The sequence below is a fragment of the Balaenoptera borealis genome (assembly GCF_965194805.1).
Source record: "Balaenoptera borealis genome assembly, chromosome: 3".
Lineage (NCBI taxonomy): Eukaryota > Metazoa > Chordata > Mammalia > Artiodactyla > Balaenopteridae > Balaenoptera > Balaenoptera borealis.
This window is the reverse complement of record NC_138866.1, coordinates 171,737,057-171,761,211: the sequence shown is the minus strand read 5'-3', so window position 1 is coordinate 171,761,211 and position 24,155 is coordinate 171,737,057. Positions and strand designations below refer to the sequence as shown.

Genomic DNA, 24,155 nt, shown 5'->3' with positions numbered 1-24,155 from the left:
ATAGCAAGGAGGAAATGCGGGAGTGGTTTTTACTTAGTAAGCACTGCCACATCTCCTAGTTTGCACCTCTGCATGTGCAAACCAGTTTGTCCCTGTAACTCTCTTGAAACATCTTTAACTGCTATCATCAGTGACTTTTGGACTTTCTAGTCTAATGGACACTATTTATTTTCTAACTTGCTTGAGCTTCTTGTGGGGCTCACCCGCACCCTCCTTGAAATTCATTCATCAACTATCCACTCATCACCTACTATGTATCAGGCACTCTGCTAGGTGAGGAGAATACAGAACCAAATCAGGCATAGTCTTGGCCCTCCACAAGTTTATAGTCAAGTGGAGAAGACAGGTGAACAGATAAGTACAAAAATATTAGAGGTGCTGTGATAAAATGAGATAAAGTGGGGCACAGAGAAAAGAGCAGTCATTTATATAACTCAGGTGCTAGGCCCCTTTTCGGGGAAGGAAGGGGTGGTACAGCCATTAGCAAAGACAGTCTTACTGTTGCTTTGTTGGTTGCCTCTTTGCCTTTTGCCCTAGAAAAATACAGACCTCTATAGAGAAGGGGGAGAAGATGAGGACCAGGGGGCTGGTCTCTCCCCTTTCCTTGGCCTGACAAATACATGTGAAATTCCAAAGAATAGTCAACCAATTTTTTTTTTAACTTCAGATTATCCAACTCATACAGAGTCTACCCAGTGTAGGGGTTGTGGAGTGACTTCCTTGGTTTGTTTACTTCATTTTGTGTTCTCTTAAGGGTATCCGGTCTCACCCCTAAACCCTGGGTGTAGACCATGTCTCTACTCTCTTAGAGCCAGAGTCTAACCACTCAGGATGGCAGAAAGGACATGTCTGGGGAGATGGAAGTTTGTCTGCTGGATTGAGGAGTAGGACTAGGGAAAAAGACAAGGCATGATGAGGAGAGAGATGGGGCTGGAGAGGTGGGTACCAGTTTATGTCATGCTAGAGGGTTTGAAGACATTTGGTAGGTCATAGGTTCCCAAACTTTCTCAGTTCACTGCACCCTTAGTGTCTCTCTAATTTTTTCATGATGCCCTAGGCCAAGAGAAATAACAGTTCCATTCATTAAGTAGTTAGTTCCAAATGCCATAATAGCGGTAGTTTGTGTGGTGTCTGATAGATGTTGCTGCGTTTCCCTCAAAAAAATTAAATAGCCTACAGCAAATCTGAGTTCACTGTGGTGCACAAGGGTGACTTGTGCATAGTGTGGGAACCGTGGTATAGGTTATTTAAACTTTTTTATTTAGTAAATTAAATATTCAGTTTTGTGTCTTAGAAAGATCACTCTTTCAGTGAATTGGAGGCATGGATGGAGTAAAGGCATGATGGGAGGTAGGGAGACCATGAGTTAATGGCAGCAGTTTACAGAAGAAGTGATTAGGATGTAACATGTGGCATACTAATGAGAATGCTATTGGATCTAAAATATCTTATGGAGGTAGAATGGATAGGATTACCTTATCAATTGGTTTTGGGAGAGAGAAAGAGATAGGATGATTCCTAGATTGCAGGTTGGGTTAAAGGGTACATGATAATAGAAATGTAGGAAAAATATGTCTTGGGAGAAAGAGTTCCTTTTCTTGGCACGTTGAATTTGAGAGGTTTCTTAAGGACAAGATGGATATATGGTGTTGGACCTCAGGAGCAGGTCTGGAAGAGAAATGTAAATTGATAAGTTGTTTATATAGAGATTGGGGTTGGCAACATGAGACTAGGGAGGAAGCATGCCAGTGTTTAGACAGTCAACGGAGGAAGAGGATCCTGCAAAGGGGATAGGACCAGGAGAGGGGTCGTGAAGCTTGTACAAGGCAGTGTGTTTGGATGAAGCCAGGACCCTACTCTTACCATTCTGTTCTATGGACATCTGGGTCTAACTGTTTCCTGTGGTGGGATCCCCTGGGTAGAGCTTCATAGGGGCAGCGTCACAAAGAACTCTGACTGATCTTCGTGCTGCAGTGGAGACGGTGGAGTTGGGAGGGTGAGGGGCTCGGGAGAGGTGAATGGCACACATCCAAGGAGGGTTCTCTGCAGCACCAACTCAGACTTATGTCCAAGGAGCTGCCCATTCTGGACCCCCCAGGAGAGGAGCACCATTTTTATGCCCACATTTTAAGAAAAAATAAGGTAATGGTCTGTTTACAGTATCAAATGCAATACAGTGATAAAGTAAGAAGGAGCGGTGAAAGTCCATGGAGTCTGACAATTTGGAGGGTCTTGGTGACTTATCGAAATACTTTTCTGCAGTAGAGGGAGGCAGAAACCCAAGGAGCTCAGGGAACAGCAAGGGAGACAGTCATGTAAACAGATAATAACAATGTAATGTGATAAGATACAAGGTTTCCTATCAGGTAGGGTAGCTTTCTCCTGCCTCTGTCATTCACTAACCACTTCTTATCAGTGCCTGTCACTAGCAGGCTGATCTCTGAGGACTCTGAAACATCTGTTCCCTGGGTTCCGTTCTAGTTCCTCTCTTCTCTGCTTGCTCTTCCCCAGCAATTTCATCCCATCTTAGGACTTTAACCAGCACCACCAGATGCTTGATTTCTCAATCTATATCTCTAATTCCCTGACTTTCTGACCTTGAGTTCTGCATTTCCAAAAACATGCATGGGACTGGGCATGTGCAAGGTTTTCAGTCAATGTGTACTGATTTAAAATTTGATCCTAAATAAGCTGATAATGCAGAGGTAGATTTAGATATCAAGCCACTGCATTTTACAGAGTGAGTAGGTAAGGAAATGTTTCCTGCCAGATTTGTCATCAAATTTCAGTAAGTAACCGGAAACCAGGTGACAGTTTCAACATGGGAGTTGGGTTAGATCCCGCTCGTCACAGTGAACAGTAGATTAGAATACACAGATTTGCAAATCAGAATGCAGGTTCCACTGCTAACTTTGGGCAATTTTGCTAATTCTCTGTGCCTTCATTTCTACACCAGTAAACAATTCAAAGGCAAAGTTACGTTTCCTGTTTTTATTTATTTTAATTGAGATATAATTTGCATACCATAAAATTCACTCCTTTAAAGTGTACAGTTAAGGGTATTTACAGAGTGTGCAACCATCATCACTATCTAATCCCAGAATATTTTAATCATTCCCCAAAGAAACCCCATGCCCATTAGCAGTCATCCTCCAATGCCCCATTCTCCAGTCCTTGGCTTCTGCTTTCTCTGTAGATTTGCTTATTCTGGACATTTCATACAAATGGAACCATACACTATGTGGTCTTTGAATCTGGCTTCTTTACCTTTGCATGAAAAAACAAATGAAAACAAAACAAAAAAACAAAACACAGCATGAAGTTTTCAAGGTTCATTCATCTCATAGCATGTGTCAATACTTTATTCCTTTTTATGGTTAAATCATATTCCATTAATTGGACATAGCACATTTTGCTTGTCAAATCATCAGTTAATGGATTAGGTTGTTTCCATCTTGAGCTATTGTGAATAATGCTGCCGTGAGCATTATTGTATGAGTTTTTCTGTGGTCCTGTGTTTTCAACTGCTTAGGAGTAAAATTGCTGGGTCATATGGTGACTCTATGTTTAACATTTTGAGGACCCATCAAACTGTTTTCCAAAGTAGCAGTATCACTCTACATTCTCGCCAGCAATGTAGAAGTGTTCCAATTTCTGCACCTCCTGGTCGACACTTGTTATTGTGCATCTTTTTTTATTATTGCATCCTTGCAGATGTGAAGTGATATCTCATTGTGGTTTGATTTACATTTCCCTAATGACTAATGATATTGAGCAGTTTTTCATGTGTCTGTTGGCCATTTGTATATCTTCTTCCAAGGTATGTCTACAAATCCTTTGCCCATTTTTAAATTGGGTTAATTTTCTTTTCATTATTTTATAATAAGTTTTTATATTGTAAACGAGTTTTTATATTGATATATTCTGGATGTTAGACTCTGATATATAATTTGCAAATATTTTCTCTCATTCTGTGGGGTTTTTTTCCCCTCACTTTCTTGACAGGGAACTTTAAAGCACAAAATTTTTCAATTTTGATGACATCCAATTTATCTATTTTTTTCTTTTTTTACATGTGCTTGTATTTTTTTTTTTAAAGAAATTGTTGCCCAATCCAAGGTCATGAAAATTAAGGCCTACGGTTTTTTCTAGTAGTTTTATGATTTTAGTTCTTACATCTAGGTCTTTGATCCATTTTGAGTTAATTTTTGTATATGGCGTGAGTTAGGGATCCAACTTCATTCTTTTGCATGTGGATACATTGTTTTCCCAGAACCATTAGTTGAAGACTGTTCTTTCCCTGTTGAATTGTCTTGGCACACTTGTTGAGAATCAGTTGGTTACAGATATCTGGGCTTTCAATTCTATTCCATGATCTCTATGTCTATCCTCATGCCACTACCGCAACTGCAATTCCAGAACTGTAAAGTGAATTACATTGAAGACATTCTTATTCTCAAATTACTTGATAATTCAAGAGACTTGTCAGTTTGGATTTTCTTTCATACCTTATTGAAAAAGAAGCCTTTGCATCAAAGTCTCCCATCTAAAATAAATTATATGCATAAATCTAAATTTAAATGCTCACCTGCATGAACCTTTTATATAATTCTACTTTTACGTTGATGATATGGCCTTTGGCAATTTCTCTGTGTATTCTATGAAGCAGTTAAAAAGTCAATTATGAACTGAGACCTTCAATTTCTTATTGTTAGAATGCTTAATGTTAATTTAGAACCTAGTGTACAACTTCAAGCAAAAGCCTTCAAATTATTAATTTTAAAGAAATATGTATTTGTTATGCCTTGTGAACTTAGACAAACAATTTTAAATATCTCTATTCTAAATGTAAGAATTCTCAGAAATGAAAAATCTCTTCACTCGGGCAATAGAATCTCTTTTTTTTTTTTTAATTAATTTATTTAATTTATTTATTTTGGGCTGCATTGCGTCTTCGTTGCTGTGTGCAGGCTTCTCACTGAGGTAGCTTCTCTTTGTTGCAGAGCACCAGCTCTAGGTGCACGGGCTTCAGTAGTTGTGGCTCGCGGACTCAGTTGCTCCACGGCATGTGGGATCTTTCTGGACCAGGGCTCGAACCCGTGTCCCCTGCATTGGCAGGTGGATTCTTAACCACTGTGCCACCAGGGAAGCCCTAGAATCTCTTGATTCAATTTTAGTCTTTGTATTTCTGTTACTGGCAATCTTAATAGGGAAAAAAAAAGTTTAAAAAACATTCCCTAGGTAAAAAAATATGGTAGTAAGGTGAAGCTCACATGATGGGGAAAGAATTCTCTTGAACTGCCATAGACAGTTGTATTTGGTTCTTTAGCTCATAAAGAAAGTTGGATTTTTTCCCTCTAAGTAAACAGATCACAAACTCTTTCCTGGTCTTGACAAAGGGGAACCCTTGGCACAATGTTTCTGTTGAGATCCCTTGTTGAATTGTGCATAGATCCCCTATTATCTCTGAAAGGATTTTTGTGATTATTTAGACAGTGCTAAATCTTTGAAAAATCTCTGTTCCCTATGTTTTATTGGTCATGCTTAAGAACTGTGTGATGGTTAATTTTATGTGTCAACTTGACTGGTCTAAAGGATGCCCAAAATGCTGGTAAAACATTATTTCTGGATGTGTCTGTGAGGGTGTTTCTAGAGGAGATTAGCATTTGAATCAGTAGACTGAGCAAAGAAGATCCCCCTCACCAGCGTGGGTGGGCATCATCCAATCCATTGGGGGCCTGACGAAAACAAAAGGCAGAGGAAGGACCTTTCTCTTTGAACTGGGACATCCATCTTCTTCTGCCCTCAGACTTTGGTGCTCCTTTTCTTGGGCAGGACTGGAACTTACATCATTGGTTCCCCTGGTTCTCAGCCCTTTGGGCGTGGACTGGGCCTCCAGCTTCTAGATGGCAGATCGTGGTTCTTCTTGGCTTCCATAACCTCAGGAGGCAACACTTCAGAATAAATCTCTTTCTGTATATGTATATATGTCCTATTGGTTCTGTTTCTCTGAAGAGCCCCAACTAATACAAACTGTTTTGTGGCAGCCAATCCAGGACAAGAGGCACAATTGTCCAAACTCTGATAAACCCCAGCAGCTCCATGTGAGTCTTAGTTCAGTTTCAGAAATTCAAATGTATCTGTTCACCAAGAGGTTAACAGATGAGGAAGACTTGATTCTTCATAACCAAGTGATAAAGGATTTTATTTTTGAACCACAAAACTCAATGACCATTCACTGAGGGCTTCATCCCACCCCAAAATCATAGGCGACGGTTGTTCCCCTTTCTGGTGGCTATTCCTCAGGAGATGAAGTGTCAGGTCAGAGTGATTCAGTGAACATATAACTGAAACAAAGAAGAGGTACACTTAGGGGATTTTTAAATAAAATTTAAATTATTATTTCAAGAATATTTCTGTTTAAATAGTTAAGACTCTACATATGGTGTTGAGGAATCCTGAGAAGTTCTGTTTCTGCCAAGCTCATGATCGACGTCACTCATCTCTCTGTGCTTGTTCTAGCCTCATTTTTTTTTTCTTTTCATTTTACCATTATTTCAGATTGATGTTACAGTATCCAGTTTACTAAATGTGTTAGAGGGAGCAAAAGCACCTAACCTGAATCTAGTTATGAGGAAACACCAGACAACCTGACATTTAAGGACATTTTACAACATAACTGGCCTGTACTCTGCTGAAATATCCAAGTTATGGTGTGTAAGAGACAGAAGGAGACACAGACTCAGGAGCTGTTACAGATTAAAGAAAACTGAAAGACAGGACAATGACATGCAAATTACGATCTTGAATTTTCTTTTGCAATAAAAGACCTTATTGGAACAACTGGTGAAATTGGAATAAGATCTACAGATTAAGTCCTAATCCTAATAGTGCCGTGTCAATGTTAACGTCCTGGTTTTGATCATTGTTCTGTGGTTATGTAATAGAATTCCTTAACTTTAGGAAACACACTGAAGTATTTAGGGGCTATTACATCTGCAATTTACTCTTAAACAGATCAGAAAAAATTAAATATTGAGAGAAAGAAAGAGAAAAGGATAAAGTCAGTGTAGTAAGATACTAACATTTGGGAAATTTGGTTGAATTCTTTGTACTATTCTTGCAACTTTTAAGTCTGAAATCATGTTTAAAAAACCTTTAAACTAGTGGAAGATTTTTAAAGTCTCCAAATTATTTTGTAAAAAGTCTAATGTACAGTACTCAAGAATTACTGTGCACTAAAAAAAAAAAAAAGAGGCAGGATAGACTAGCAGTTAAGTGAGTTGTCTGGAGAAGGATGCCTGGATTTGAACTCTCCCTGTCACTTACTAGCTGTGTGATTTTGGGTAAGTTACTTAACTTCTTAGTTTCTCTACCTGTAAAACAGGGATGATAATAATGGAACCTACTTCACAAGGTTGTTATAAAATTTGAATGAGTAAATATTTGCAAAGGCCTTGGAACAGTGCCTGAAACAAAGTCTTATATATGTGTTTGTTAAATGAATAAATCTAGAAAAGCACTTCAGCCTTAATGGTACCAAAATCACCTTTAGAAATAGCAGTATTTTAAACTTTAAAAAAATATTAAAGTCTTTCTAGAAACAGTTGATTTGGATTCTTATTAGTCTCTTCTCTGATCAGCTTGGGATTCCTGTTGCTTCCTTTGATAATCTCTAGTACTAATTTTTTAGTCAGCTTCATATTAGGAACCTGTAAACTCCACTAATATTTTAGAACAAATATTGAATATAGATAGTTCTTTCACTTTCATTATTATTTCAATTATTCAATACATTTATTTAGCATGACTAAGTCAAGTGCTGTGGGAGGTATAAAGATGGATAACATTTCTGACCTCAAGGAGTATACAGGTTAGAACGGAGATTAAATAGGTGCAAACATGGCCACAATATGATGTGAGGTTTGGCCAAGGAAAAAGTGCTAGATGGTTTACAAGAGGGCAAGATTTTATCTAGCTGGAGGGATCAAGAAAGGTTTCATAGGATGAGGCCACTATATGAGCTTGAAGGAGAAATAAGGCTTTAATAGGCAAGATGACGAAGGAAGGATATTCTAAGTACAGGGATGAGTGGAAAAAAAAAAGGTACAGCAACAAGGAACAGCAGGTGGTACCTTGGGCAAGTTATTTAAAATTTAAATAGGCTTGGGGTTTAAATTTTAAACCATTATAAGCCTTAGTTTGTTTATCCATAAAATGGGTATAACAATAGTATCCATCTTACAGAATAGATGAAAGATAAATATAATGCACGTATCTGACAGTAAATGCTCATTAAATGTTATTATTTTTGGTACACATTTATTGAAGCTTACGTTTTATGTAGGGAAATTGGAACATGGAATGTATTGGATTAATATTAAGTAGTGAAGGGACTTCCTTGGTGGCAGAGTGGTTAAGAATCCCCCTGCCAATGCAGGGGACATGGGTTCGAGCCTTGGTCCGGGAAGATCCGACATGCTGCAGATCAAATACGCCCGTGCGCCACAACTACTGAGCCTGAGCTCTAGAACCCACCAGCTACAAATACTGAGCCCGCATGCCACAACTAATGAAGCCTGCACACCTAGAGTCCGTGCTGTGCAACGAGAAGCCGGCGCACCGCAACGAAGAGTAGCCTCCCCTCGCCGCAACTAGAGAAAGCCCCTGCACAGCAACGAAGACCCACCGCAGCCAAAAATAAAAATAAATAAATAAAAATTTTAAAAAGTGTTTAGTGGAAAGGAGGAGACAAAGTCAAAGTTTAGAGATGTTGCAAAGGTAGAATCTATGACTTTGTGGCTGACCCAATATAAGAAAAGGTAAGGAACTTGCGATGATGTAAGGATTTCAGCTCGGGCTGCTAGAAGAGTGATAGTGTCCTTAAAGGGCCACAGGCAAAAGAAACTAACTTTTACTCTACATCATGAACACTGGGCACTGGGCTAGTGCTTTATTCGTGATCTCTCATATTTGAAGAACATCCTTTGGTGGGCTCATACTTTATACAAGAGCACTTGTTATTTACAATGTTCTAGGATGAATCATTTTGTAATACTACCAAAACTTTCAAATATGGATTTATTTGAGCTTGCTTTAATTTTTTTTATTAAAAAATTACCTAAGGTAATGTTTATATGCCTTCAAAAATTCTAACGATGCTATGGTTAACTATTCATTGAGTGAACAGTTCATTGACTACCAGCTCTTCACCAGGTACCGTCTTCTCAGTGATTTGGTTGACTTTAATTCAAGGTTTCCTATCCATTTCCAGGAAGTAGCTGCAAGGAGGAGGCTATTCCCAGGGCTTTGGCCTGTACGCACCCCCCATACCTGAAATTTTATTGGAACTGTGGAAATGGAGCAGTGGTTTCACTTTTCACTCTGCCTTCACTGGGACTCCCTGGAAGAAGTGCTGTGCCAGTGACCGGTGTTTCTCATGAATAAAGCATCTTGGCCTTAATGACCGGAGGTTTGGATCCTCTGGTTTCATCTAAATTATACCCTCTGATTGATTTAAGATGTTATTTTTTTCTTTCATTTCTTTTAAACAGAACTACTGATCTTTGAAAAATTTTAAATAGCATCTGTACGACAATTTGGAAGCGAAAGAAATATAATGTGTTATTTTCCAATAGGGTCTATGACTAAGGCAGGGCACATATCATTAATTCTATGGAGGAGGAAACAGAGGAACACGTCCTCCACACCTGGTAATATTTAGTGCCCTTCCCGCTCTATCTGCCGACTTTGCCGGACTCATTCCACACCGGTTTTCTCCTGGTCTCTCTCTGAGTTCCTCCACTGACTGACTCTTCCCTCCCACCCCAGGCAATCCACAGCCGAGGAATGGAATCTCCCTTTGCTGTCTGCTCATCTCTTTATTCTTTCGAAGTAAATGAAAAGAGGATATCTGTTCTGAATTTTTTAATGTTAATTTCTAATGGGTGAGTTCAGAAAGATAGGCAGGACTGAGAATTTGTCAGTGCATTCACTGTATAGACAGGGTAGCAAAAAACTTGCCTCCAACTGCTCCTGTGAACACGAACACATCATGGAAAATAAAAGGCTGTGGCTACCGCATGGATGGTGGTGTGGTCAAGAGGCGGACTGAGAGGTAGAACCCGTCAAAGTTTCTGAGATACCCATAGGGTCCTCCTGGAGCGGTTTTCCCACGCTACTGAAGAAAGTGGAAACCTGTGCTGCTCCCCGACCCTCCTCTCCCCACCATTTCTAGCTGGATCAAGGATTCTATTCGTCTGGACACAGTTGAAATCATCGATATTGTTAGCGAATCATACTTTTTCACTACTGAGATAAGCAATGATTAATATTTTCATTCTGGATTATTTGGTAAAACCATCGAAAATGATTTCTACCTCCAAAAGAGAGGTTCATGAAGAAAAAACTACATTTTTAAATAATTTTGATTGAACCATTAGAGTAGAATATCAGTATATTATTTCTGCCTCATTTTGCCTTTTCTCGTATACCATGTCTGTTTAATTAAAAATAAAATGGAGATTATTGTCTGAACAATTTCACAAAATTTTCCAGCTGACACAATTTTTTAAATGATGGAAAAAAAGATATGATATTCTAATACACCTTTCTGAATTTTCTTATTTTATGTGTAGACCCAATTTAATGGTCAACTATGGGAGAAGTACGCTCTATGAATACTATTCTGTGTCATGCTGCTACTGGCCTGCTAAATTGATAACTGACCCTTAGTCAACAATTTTGAATGAGAATGATACTTTTAGCGAGTAGGAAATATCATTTAAGCTTGAGCCTGGTTGGAAGGATTTGACTCCCCTTTGCTATACATCAGTTTTAAAATGTGACTTCAGTTAGTTTTAAAAATTGGTCTCATAGTTCTTCTCTTGCTCTTAGAGACTCCGGGTTCAGCATTCTCTCTCTTTTTTAAATTAATTAATTAATTAATATTGGCTGCGCCAGGTCTTAGCTGCGGCATGTGGGATCTTAATTGCAGCATGCACACAGGACCTAGTTCCCCGACCAGGGATTGAGCCTGGGTCCCCTGCATTGGGAGTGCGGAATCTTACCCACTGGACCACCAGGGAAGTCCCCAGCATTCTCTTTTAACTGATTTCCTGTTGCCACAATCTTCCATTTATTGAGATGATTTCTCTAACTCACTGATTTCTTTTTACATTCTAACTAACTGGATTTTTCATTTTTAACAACTCAGTCCTTTTGAAATAAAGGAATTGAAAAGAATTAAGGTCATGCACAATTGTGTTAATGGAAATCCTGTGAGTTGCCTCTTCTGTTGGTTTGAAGCTGGAGGCACATCTTCTGAGAGCCTTGGATTCATGCTTCCAGGAAGGTCTATAAATCAGTGTAGTCCATCTTGCCTTGGATGTCAACACAGGTGTATCCCATTTGCAAGATGGTCTTCTCTTTTTTTCCTCTCTAAGAAGGAAATAAAATATACAGGCCCATTAATCTGCAGAGGTCAGCTTCTTTGATAGGGCACATTCTTGGAAAAGTTAAAGTTGGAGTTCATTGTGTATGATATACAAAAAAGGGGCAAGATACCCAGTCCTTTTCACTTTTAGTAATTATAAAGACCTAAGTATTAATGAAGCTTTAAGAATCATTTGTTGTGGGTTACTCTGAAATTTCAGGAAAAATGATGTATGTTTCTAAAGTTAATCCAGGACTTCCCTGGTAGCGCGGTGGTTAAGAATCCACCTGCCAATGCAGGGGACACGGGTTCTATCCCTGCTCCGGGAAGATCCCACATGCCGGCGGGGCAACTAAGCTTGTGCACCACAACTACTGAGCCTGCGCTCTAGAGCCCGCGAGCCACAACTACTGAAGCCCGTGTGCCTAGAGCCCGAGCTCTGCAACAAAGAGAAGCCACCATAGTGAGACGCCTGGGCACCACAACGAAGAGGAGCCCCTGCTTGCTGCAACTAGAGAAAGCCCACAACGAAGACCCAATGCAGCCAAAAATAAATAAATAAGTAATAAATAAAGTTAATCCAGTGGGCTTAATTTGTCTTTAAAAACTGGGCATAGATATTAAGGCCTAAAATGAGACAATCACAAAGAGTTAGATGACAACACATGCTTTTATTTTTGTAAATGGGCATTTTGCATAAAAGCTGCACTTGATATACATAATTGGAGTGAAATGTTGATATTCCATTCAGTATGTTTAATATTTATATGTTCTTTTGAAGTATTTACAAATGGAGAGACCAAAAGGCAAAGCTAATGAACCGTGGACACAGCAATTTATTTTCTTAAAAATATTAACAACTACAGAACTAAGCTGAATTTTAAACAAACAGTGATCCTCACATAGAAAAAAAATTTTAGCATACAATGAGCTAATTATTTCTTTCTGAATTATTTTTTTCTCATCAACTGTTTCTCAACATCTCTCTTAGAAGTTAAAATGTTAGTATGATGACTGAAGTGAGGAAAAGAGATTGGAGCTTAAGATAGTCACATGAGTAGAACTGTTCCTAATATTCTAAGCCACAGAGTAAATATTGAATGAAGGGGTGGTGAGGTACTAGTTGCAGTCTGTTCTAACTGAATAGTCACAAGCACAGTAGCAGAGGAGAGAATACTCATTTTGGTATTCAGAGAAGAAAAACCAGTGCCTAATAGTTTTAGCTCACATTAACAGGTACATAAAACATAAAGTATGAAGGTGGCATCATATAATGAAATCAGACTCATTATATATTCTTTATAAGTGCTTCCTGGATTTTTTTTTTTTTCAAATTTAAAATTTTCAAGTGCACTTCTAAAAGTTTTTTGAGACCAGAGTGGTACAGCTTGGTATGAATTCACAGCTGTTTGATATCTCAGAGCTTTCAAGGAACTCCACTAATTGGTTCTAAAGCCAATTTAAGTTGTCTTAACAAGCCACAGGAACTCAAAATGTTGACTGGACTAAGGCAGGTCGCATACAACTTCTATAAATCATGATACGAATTCTTTCTCAAGGCATTCTGGACAGAGCAATTTAGTAACTGTTAAAAGTTTAAGTACAGAGTTGTCAAGTGGAAACTAGCAGTTCTCTGAGGTGGGAATAGGGGGAAAAAGTGCCTGGAGTTTTGAAGAGTACCTCAAAAGGCATCAGGAAATAGTCACACAAAGGGTAAGATTTTCATGTAGGGTATTTACGGGGATGTAACTTCTGCCAGAGGTGTGTCTGTGTTAGGGATTTTCAGGTGTTAGTCATAAATCATACATTTTTTTCTTCTCTAACTTCTCTTTCCTCAAACTGGGTTATATATATCCCATGAAATGTACGTTTTAAGTGGCATGGTTCAAATGTGGGTGTACAGGCTAATTCCAAGGAGAAATCAAGAGCGGATTTAGCAATGAACTACAGAGTACAGGGATGAAAGAATGTTACTGTAGCTTTTCCCCCAGTGTCCTTTTCCAGTAACAAAATGTTAGTGACAAGTAATTGTAGTATAGGTTAGTACACAGCAAATAGGAATTGCATATACATATTTAATAATACCTGAAAATAAAAATAAAGAAGGCAAACACAATTCAGATGACCTTGGGAATGCTACACAAGTAAATTATGAAGATGAGTGAGCAAAATACTGGACAAAGAGTTTGAAATAAAAGGAAAGTTTCTCAACTCATAAGATTAAAGATTAAAATTTTTATTTCCCTATAAAACAAATATAATAAATAGTTATCTCCCAGAAACAAAACGTTCCAAACGGGAGGGGGTGGGAGGTGGGGGAACAGCAGTATTTTAATACACGTTGCAATCTGAAATTCTGTTTGGTCTTGCTGTACTTTATAGTTTTCCAATATGCTTTAAAGGTGGAAAATAGAGTTAAAGGGTTAGAAATGTTAAGTGGAAAAATCTGATTTTAATGATAGGCATCAGGGAGCAGAAAAGAAACGAACATTCACGCGCTGCCTTTATTATTCTTCATAAAGGTTATGGCTGGAAGGCACCGCCCTATTAGAGTCTCTGTGGCGCAATCGGTTAGCGCGTTCGGCTGTTAACCGAAAGGTTGGTGGTTCGAGCCCACCCAGGGACGCTTAACCGTTTTACAGGCGGTTCCCGGTAGTTTTGCACAAATCATGGAGTTGAGGCCTCCGGGCAAAGCAGGCGTGGATTTCGAGGGTCCGGAGAAGAGAAACCGCGGATCTCACTTCGCGGTCCAGCAGGGGTTGGCTCTCCAGCTTCCGGGCGCGCTGGGGCCCCTCCTCCAACGCCGGCGGCCAGGTGGGCGCTTCCTGCCGCCCCGAACCAGGCGTGTGGGTCCAGCTCCTTAAGGCCCCCGCATCCTTTCATTTCCACTCCCTGGGTTCCTAAACTCCGGCCCTCTTCCCCCTCGCTCTTCCCCGAAACCCCCGCCTCACAGCTCCCAGCCCCGCCTGGCCGGGCTCCCGCGGGCCCCGGTCGGGCAGCGGCGCCCAGAGCGCGCGGAGGCCGGGCGGCCGCCGCGTTCCGGCCTCGAACCCGCCGCCCCGGCTCCAGGCGCGGCCCGGGCTGGCCTGGTTCTGCTTCAGGACCCCTGCGATGTCAGAGGTCGACTGAATGTATGTATTTAGTGTCAAGTTCAAGCTGTACATTGACTTAAAACGCTCCAGGTTTTTTTTGTTTTGTTTTGTTTTGTTTTTTGTTGTTTGTTTAACTAATGTTGAATCGTGCAGCATTTCGTCTGTTCCCCGTCAGCGTAAACAAATATTCCCATAATTTAACTTAAGACTGACTAACCCTCGCATTGGTAAACTCAGAAATGTTTGTCATAAAGCCTTTGTGTGGACACTATTGTAAGAGCATTTGTATGTTATAGTTTACTTTTTCTACTAAAGTTTTAGAATTTAATAGAGAATAGAGTAAACCTGCAAAATGTCCCATATATTCAGAAAGGGAGAAAACGTTTTTTTACAACTGTATCATTGTTACACTTTTAAAAAACCCAAATTATGAGAAAGATTAACGACATTCTATAAGCATATTACCATTTATTTCACAAAGAATGCAAAAAATCGTTACCTTGTACTTTGTTCTCTAAATATATGCTGCCTTGGTGACGTAACCAGTTTCACCATAATAATTACTGTCTTGGGCATAGATTAATTTGAAAGTCGGTTCTGGAGAAAAGTGGTATGTCTTATTCCTGCAAGTATGTAGTTATGCTCTGCTTTATGTTTTCCCCCATGTTAGCATATTAATAAAGGCTAACATTTTTTGAGTGCTTACTACTTGCCAGGCACGCTTCTACGTGCTTTCCTGGATGAAAGTGTGAGATCCGTGCAACAACTCTCCCAGGTAGGTCCTATTGTTTCCACTGTACGGGTGAGCCAACTAAGGCTCCGTGCAACTGAGTGATTTGCCTGAAGTCACAGTTAGTGCCTAGCACAGTGCAGATTTAAACTCGAGTTGTCAGGCTTCAGAGCCCATGCTTCTCACTCCTGTACTACCTACCCAGAAGTCCTCTCCTCTAAAACAGAGCTACTTGATTGATTCGTTAATTTAAAACCAAAGGTGATACTTTAATTGGTTTTTCTGAAGTTTCATTAATATTTTGTTCGAAATCTCACGAAGGAAAGAAAAAACCCCACTGAACATTCATGGAATACTAAAGGGCATTAAGTCATGTGCTCATTGTGCTGCTTCATTTTATTGAAATGAATACTGTGTGGGAACATGAAATCTTCGTGTGAAACACGTCTTTGGAAAACAATTTGATAGCATTTGTGTAGAGAAGACAAGATTAGAAATAAAGGCAGGTTGGAATAGCCCAGAGAAAATATGGAAGAGGAAGAGAAAGAAGAATAGGTTCAAGCCAAGCAATGGGGGCTAATCTGGTGTCTAGGGATTCTTGGACCCCAGGCTGGTGTTTGGCAGTTGGGGAGCCCAGACAGACCTCTATTTTAGGACATCTTTGTGAGAAAATACCAGGATCTGCACTTGACAGATGCCTAGGTGGTAGTTTTAAACTTGATCCTAAATTTCTAAGTATGTTCTACTTCACCCTATTTGGGAGATTAATGGGATTTAGAGGCCAGAAAATAGAGAGGATTACATGAGAATGGAGGTGGGATGAGGACTGCAAAACCGCCCTCTAATGTAAGTAGTTGATTTTATTATGTGGGCAGGTACTTAGTGAATTTCTTTGTGCTAGGCTGTTGCATACAGATAAGATAGGTGGGAAACATTTTTTTTAATTGCTTAATTATTTATGGGTGTGTTGGCTTTGTACAATGTGTATTGGGTATAGATGTTGTAATAAGTGCTATTTCTGGGGAGCGTTATTTTGTTCCTAGTTTCTTGGGTCTGTAATACCAACCAAGCCCAGAATATGTTGAGATTATTTAGGACATTAGTTAAAGGCTGAAGAGCATTTAAAAGGCTTTGCTGAGCATCTGAGCATGTAAATATGTTCCTGATAAACAGTTGTATACTTAAACTTCATATATAAAATCAGAGGGAAACTCACTGAAGTAATGCAGTAAAAGGTGAATCAAGTGCTGTGGTTTATACAAACTTGTTAGAGAAGGTCATAGTCATGTGATCGAAAATAATTAACAATTTAAAGTTTTTTATATTGTAGCATTTCTTTAGATAATAGAGGATGGTAGGAGACCACATGGCTAATATGTTTCTGTGTTCATTTGTTAGCACCTGTATCTGATGTCATATGATACAAGGTTTAGGGGGAATAAGACGTTAAGCTGCCAGAGAAACACAACTACCTTTTTTCTGCATTCATAATACATCCTAATGAGTAATGCCAACATGAATTTTAATTTTATTTCTCTGAATTTTGGTGGATGTGACGCCTGAAATGTTCAACTTATTGCTACAACCAGCAGAGCAGGGATAAATTGGTGGTAGAAGAAGCCATAATGCATTTAACTAGAAAATAGTTTAAGAAGTTGAAACCTTTTAAATAATTAAGAATGTTAATTTTATCAGCTGCAGCACTTCATTTAAAGTGCTTCATGTTGAGCCCCTTTGGTGGTGTCCGTGCAGTCTGTATATTTGCATATTGAAAACAACTGTGTGTGTGTTATTTTACATGTACTTGTGGTTTTTTAAATTAATTTTTATTGGAGTATAGTTGATTTAAAATGTGTTTCTGCTGTACAGCAAAGTGCGTCAGTTATACATATACATATATCCACTCTTTTGAAAATAATTGTTGAACTTACAAGAATGATGTGAGAATAAATTATATCTGTAAAATCGTAGTACACAACTCAGTTTTAAATTGTTTTCATAGCTTAAATTTTTAAGAGAAGCCACTCGAATTTTCATTGTTCAGTATTTAAACTGCAAAATGTAGAGACTCATATCCTTAAGAAAACTCTTAAAATATAATTTTAAAAGAAACTCTTTATTAAGCTTAAATACGTACTGAAATGTGCACAAATCATTAGGAGTACAACCGAAGAAATTTTTACAAAATAAACACACACCTTTGTAATCAATATCTTGGTCAATATGTAAAACAATGTTAGCATCCCAGAAGCCTCCTCTTGTGTTTATCCCAGTCACCAAAATGTAACTTTTAAACTGTAAACATATGGATTATTAGGTTGAAATGTGAATTTTAAGTTGTCATAGATCAGGACTCAAAAATAAATTTGCTACCAAACCCTATCAGCTAAGTATTTACACATAAAGATTGGGAAAAATAATGGAAATTAGAAATCAGTTTTCCGGGCTTCCCTGGTGGCGCAGTGGTTGAGAATATGCCTGCTAATGCAGGGGACACGGGTTCGAGCCCTGGTCTGGGAAGATCCCACATGCCGCGGAGCAGCTGGGCACGAGAGTCACAACTACTGAGCCTGCGCGTCTGGAGCCTGTGCTCCGCAACAGGAGAGGCCGCGATAGTGAGAGGCCCGCGCACTGCGATGAAGAGTGGCCCCCACTTGCCACAACTAGAGAAAGCCCTCGCACAGAAACGAAGACCCAACACAGCCATAAACAAATTTAAAATAATAATAATAATAATAAAATATATATATAAAAAAAAAAGAAATCAGTTTTCCATGCCTACTCACTTTTGACTTAATCATCTATTATAAACTTGGTAAGAATAAGTTTCTGCTATTAAGCCAGAAAATATGAGAAATTTACTATTTATTTGAAGTGTTTAATTTTGTCTATAAGCAAATAAAACACGCTTCTACCCCCACCCATTAAAAAACATTAAACAAAAACAACCTTCTAGAAATTTTGGTATTAAAATTAATTTTTTATTTTTGAAAATACATTTTAAATTTATTTATTTATTCATTGGCTGTGTTGGGTCTTCGTTTCTGTGTGAGGGCTTTCCCTAGTTGCGGCAAGCAGGGGCCACTCTTCATCGCGGTGCGCGGGCCTCTCACTATCGCGGCCTCTCTTGTTGCAGAGCACAGGCTCTAGACGTGCAGGCTCAGTAGTTGTGGCTCATGGGCCCAGTTGCTCCGCGGCATGTGGGATCTTCCCAGACCAGGGCTCGAACCCGTGTCCCCTGCATTGGCAGGCAGACTCTCAACCACTGCGCCACCAGGGAAGCCCTGAAAATACATTTAAAACTTTAAAACCAAGTTGAGATTTGAGATCAAAACGTACAGTAAGAGATGATGACTCCTTGGTTTCCAAAATAATATATTCTAAAATCGTAAGAATTTTAATCTGGAGTCCACCATTGGAGGAACACAAATATTGGTCCTGTTATTTTGAAAGTATGTATAACTATAAAGGAAAATCTAATCTCTGTGATAAAAAGCTATGTTTAAAGTTGTGGAAAGTCAGTTTTGAATACCACTGAGGAAAGCCATTCTAGAAAGAGTCAACATATAAGAATCTAGAGCAAAGTTTTACTTTCTTCTAGCAAAATTCTTCATTGTTATTATTAAAGTAGTGTATGCCTAAGGTTATAATAATAAGTATCTGTACAAATTTAAGTACAATGATGTTTACTGCAACATTATTTATAATAGTGAGAAATTACAAACAAGATAAAATATGCAACACTAGTGGAAATGATGAAATAAATTTTGGTATATTATTTGAACATTGGAATACTATACAGCCATTTACAAAATGTGTTTCAGGAAAAAAAAGCCTTTGGACAATGTTAAAATACTGTATTAGGTATAAGAAGCTAGATTCAAAACTATCAAAAAACATGATCCCAATTTTGTAATGAGACTGAATTACTTACATAGATGATCTACATATATTTCTTGATGGTGAATACCATCAAGAGATATTTATAGATCTATACCAAAATAAGATTACACCAAAATAAGAATACACCAAAATAAGATTATCAGTGATTTTTTTTCTTTTTTATACTTTACTTTCTATAAGTAAGTTCTTTATTATCTGCAATGAACATGTATTATTTTTATTTGTTAAATAACATTTTTTGTAACATAAAAATAATACCTGAACTCATACTATATATAAAATTTTGAAAATTTTTTCTCTTTTAAAATTAACATTGAGGGAGAATCGGAAACTCAGATACAAGCCTTTGTGGGTATGGTCAATGATTCTCAACGAGTGCCCAGACCATTTAATGTGGAAAAGACAGTCTTTTCAATAAATGGTGTGAGGAAAACTGGATACCCACATGCAAAAGAATGAAGTTGGGCCCTTACTTTATACCACATATAAAAATCAACTCAAAGTAAATCAAATACCTAAGTGTAAGATCTAAAATTATACAACTCTTAGAAGAACACATAGGGGGAAAGCTTCATGACATTGGATTTGGTTATATTTCTTGGATGTGACACCAAAAGCACAAACAACAAGAATGAAAATAGATAAATTGAACTACATCAGAATTAAAACCTTCTTTGCAAACAAAGGGCACTGTCAGTAGAGTGAAAAGGCAGCCCACAGAGTGGAACAAAATATTTGCAAATAATATATCTGATAAAGATTTAATATCAGAGATATATATATATATATATATAAAATATATACAGAACTCCTATGCCTCAACAACTACAAAAAAAAAACCCAATTTAAAAATGGACAAAGGATTTGAGTAGAAATTTCTCTAAAGAAGATATACAAATAGCCAATAAGTGCATGAGAAAAAGCTCAACATCACTAACCATTTGGGAGATGCAAATCAAAACCACAATAGATATTACCTCATATACATGAGGATGGCTATCCTGAAAGACAACAACAACAAGCAGAAAATAACAAGTGTCGGTGAAGATGTGGAGAAATTGGAAGCTTTGTGCATTGCTGGTGGGAACATAAGATGGTACAGCCACTATGGAAAATAGTATGGTGGTTCCTCAAAAAATTAAAAATAGAATTACTATAAAATTCAACAATTCTGCTTCTGGGTACATACCCAAAAGGATTGAAAGCAGGGTGTCAAAGAGATATTTGTACACCCATGTTCATAGTAGAATTATTCACAGTAGCTAAAATGTGGAAGCAACCCAAATGTCCATTGACGGATGAATGGATAAGCAAAACGTGGAACATACATACAATGGAATATTATTTTGCCTTGAAAAGGAAGGCCACTCTGACATACACTACAACATGGATGAACCTCGATGACATTATGTTAAGTGAAATAAGCTTGTCACAAAAATACAAATACTGTATGATGGCACTCATATGGGGTACCTAGAGTAGTCAAATTCAGAAACAGAAAGTAGGATGGATGGTGGCTGCCAGAGGCTGGGGGAAGCAGGGGAATGTAGAACTGTTGTTTAATGGGTATAGAGTTTCAGTTTTGCAAGATGAAAAGAGTTCTGGAGATTGGTTGCACAACAATCTGAATGTACTTAACACTATGAACTGTACACTTAAAAGGATTAAGATGGTAAAATTTATGTAATGTATATTTTTACCACAATCTTAGAAATTATATTTAGGGGATTTGTTTCCCCTTGTTATATAAGACCAATTATAAAACATATAAGAAAATAGGATATTGATGCAATTGTTTCCAGTGGCCTACTTATTTAGGAAACATACTTAAGAACATTTAATTTTTTAAGAAGGTAGGCGCTCAGGGAGGGGTGGCGGGGGGAGCATAACTCCCCACTCTTTAAGTGTGTGCTGTGCATAGTGATTTCCTTCCGAAGAGTACAGTATGGAAAGTTCCCCGGGGGTGGGGGTGAGGAAAGAATAGCATTATAGTGGAGAAACCCAACAAACACTGCCTCAGCCAGGGGAACAAGGACCTCAGTAGTGACAAGTCACATTGATAGTTGGTACCCTTATATAATGGCACTTTACCTCTGTGCTCTTCCTCTTCCAAACCCATAATCCCAGTCTATTCGTGATGAAAACATCAGATCAATGTCAATGGAAGGTCATCCTACAGAATACTTGACCAGTACTCCTTAAAACTGTCAAGATCCTCAAAAACAAGGGATGTTTGAGAAATCGTCACAGCCAAGAGGAGTCTAAGGCGACAAGACAAGTAAATGTGATGTGGTATGCTGGATGGGAGAAAGATATTAGGCAAAAACTAAGGAAATCTGAATAACCTGTGGACTTTAGTAACAATAATGTGCCAATGTTGGTTTATGAATTGTAACAAATGTACTATATTAATGTAAGGTGTTAATAACAGGGGATACTGAATGTGGGGTATGTGAGTACTCTGCATTATCTTCTCAATTTTTTTACAAATATAAAACTGTTTTAAAAAATAAAGTCTATTTAAAAAAATAAGGTATCCCTGCAGAACAGTGGGGAAAGGACTGCATTTTCAATATATGGTATGGGAACAATTGGTTATCTATATGGAAAGAATGAAAATTGGATCCTTACCTCACACCACACAAAAAAAAGTCAGTTCCAAGTGAATCACAGACTTAAGTGTGAAAAATGAAACAATAATGCTTTTAGAAGATAATACAGATAAATATCTTCATGACCTCATGATAGGGACTATCTTAAGCAAGACAAAAAAAAGAAAAAAAGTCCCACTCATTACAAAGGTAAAGGTTGATAAATTTGATTACATCAAAATTAAGAGGTTATATTCATCCAAAGACACTCTTAAAGAAATTAAGTGGAAAGCCAAGAGTTGTAATTCATAAAACTGACACTGGATCATATATAGATTATTTTTAAAAAGAAGGAGGAAGTGGAGGAAGAAGAGGAGGACAAAAATACCTAATAGAAAAATGGGCAGTAGATGTGAACAGAAAATCCAAGTGGCCTCTAAGCAAATGAAAAGATGCTAAATTTCATTAGTAATCAGGAGAATGTGAATTATATATGGAATGACTTACCACTACGCAGGCACCAGATTGGCAAAAATTTTAGGCTAACACTTGCAAGAGTTGGGGAGGACCCAAAATAATGAGTACTCTTGAACTTGGCTGGATTTTGGTGGAAAACAAAAACGTGGAATTATCTGGTAGAGATGACTATCTACATTAATACAAACTTGGATTTATTTAGCAAGTTGCAGCAAATCAGGTTCCTAGAGAAACATACTGAGATGCTGAGATTTGGGTACAAGAGGTGAAGTGCTCTAAGGAAAAATGAGACTGGGCTGAGGGAAGAGTTAAAATGAGATTCAGTTACAGCAGAGACCCTAACCAATACCATAGGGAACTCTGGAGCTGAGAAGGCCTTTCAGAGATATCCCAAATCAATACAAAGGCCTCTGTGTCTCCATATCAAGCAGTCACTGGATGTGGACAATCCATGGGGAGGGGTCAGAGCCTTGGGCAAAGCATCTTTCTTTGGCCACGGGCAATTCCTGAAGAGGGATGAAGCTGTGAGTTGTCAACAGCCAACACTACCAGCAACAGAAGAAATATGTCCTTGGTCCTGAGGGTCCAGTATAGTTGACCCCTTCTACTGATTGGATTCACTTGCTTCATATAGTAAGTTCATCCCATCTGGGAACATCTTCTCCACGATGCTGGATAGTCTCTTTTTCTGGGAAATTCACAAGAGGAAGGTTAGTGGGATGAATTATGGCTCTGGCCATTACAGCTGGTCTTGAGGCTGTAATTGACCCTCATCATCTGCGTCTTTACCCTCTGCTGGCATCTCTTCTGGTCTTGGAAGCTTATCTGATGGATTGATCTTGACTGTCACCCTTGAGGGGTCTGAACTCGTGCTCATCATGCCCTTCATTGGCTGTCAATTCTGCACTTCTCTGTTTACCATCAAAATTGGAGAGAGGCGTCCCAAGAAACACCACAATGAGTCACCGGGCTGTCAGTGTATTCTATCCTTTCACCCCCTGATGAGTACTCTTTACAGATCGATAATTACTTTCCTTGCCTGCTGGTCTCTTGGCAAAAGGAGCCGGAAGTGACTTGGAGGCAGCAGTGCTTTAAGTTTATGGACAATCTTGCTGTGTCCCTTGGTGGAAGCATTCTGCCTAGAATTGTGGATACAAATTTCTTAAGTAGGTCACTGGAAGTGATGGTAACATGTTCCATGCCTACATCCAAACCTTGGTTCCCATGTATGCTGTGTACTGTTGACACAGTACCATATAATGGTCATTGATTTCGGGTGTATACCATGTCCCAAGGAGCAGCTATCCAGGGTATCACCGCCAAGCTGGCTTTGATTTTGGCTCAGTTATGTTTTTAAGTGGCCATCTCACTGCTCTATCAGGCCAGCAGCTTCTGAGTGATGCAGTAAGTGAAAGGATAAGTTGATCCCGTGGTCATATGCCCACTGCTGCACCTTCTCTGAAGAAAAGTGGCTTGATGTAATGTTCTTTGTGGCCCCAGGTCACTGATGAAGCACCAGTCCTTCGATAGTGGTGTAGTTTAGGTTGTATGGGTGCCAAAGGGAAGCCTGTACCTGGAGCATATATCAGAGTCAGGAGTCACTGCCCCATTCAGGGTGCAAGGGGTCCATCCTGCCATCAGGTGACCAGATGGTGTCCTTGACTGGTTGCCATATTGAGGGCTGCTTGGTGTTAGTCTCTGTTTTTTGGCAGAATGAACATTCAGCAGCGGCAGCAACCGTCTCAGCCTTGGTGAATGGCGGCCCATGCTGTTGGGCCCTTCCGTAGCCTCATCCCTAGCACCACAGCTGTTCCGTTCAAGAGCTCACTGAATCACCACTGGGACGGTGGATGATAGTTGCTGGCTGAGGTGAACTGGCTGAGGTGTTCTGTGAGTGTCTCTTCCTTGGTGGTTGCTCTCTTGTGGGA

General features: G+C 38.9%; 1 protein-coding gene across 1 annotated transcript in view; it reads left to right on the top strand.

Moving 5' to 3' along the window:
* DNAJC1 (DnaJ heat shock protein family (Hsp40) member C1) overlaps positions 1-24,155 on the top strand; it is a 380,649-nt gene that overhangs the window by 5,752 nt on the left and 350,742 nt on the right. The window contains exon 4 of the mRNA XM_082385491.1: positions 9,275-14,565. The gene's annotated coding sequence lies outside the window, so the exon portion shown is untranslated. The remainder of the gene's footprint in view (positions 1-9,274; positions 14,566-24,155) is intronic.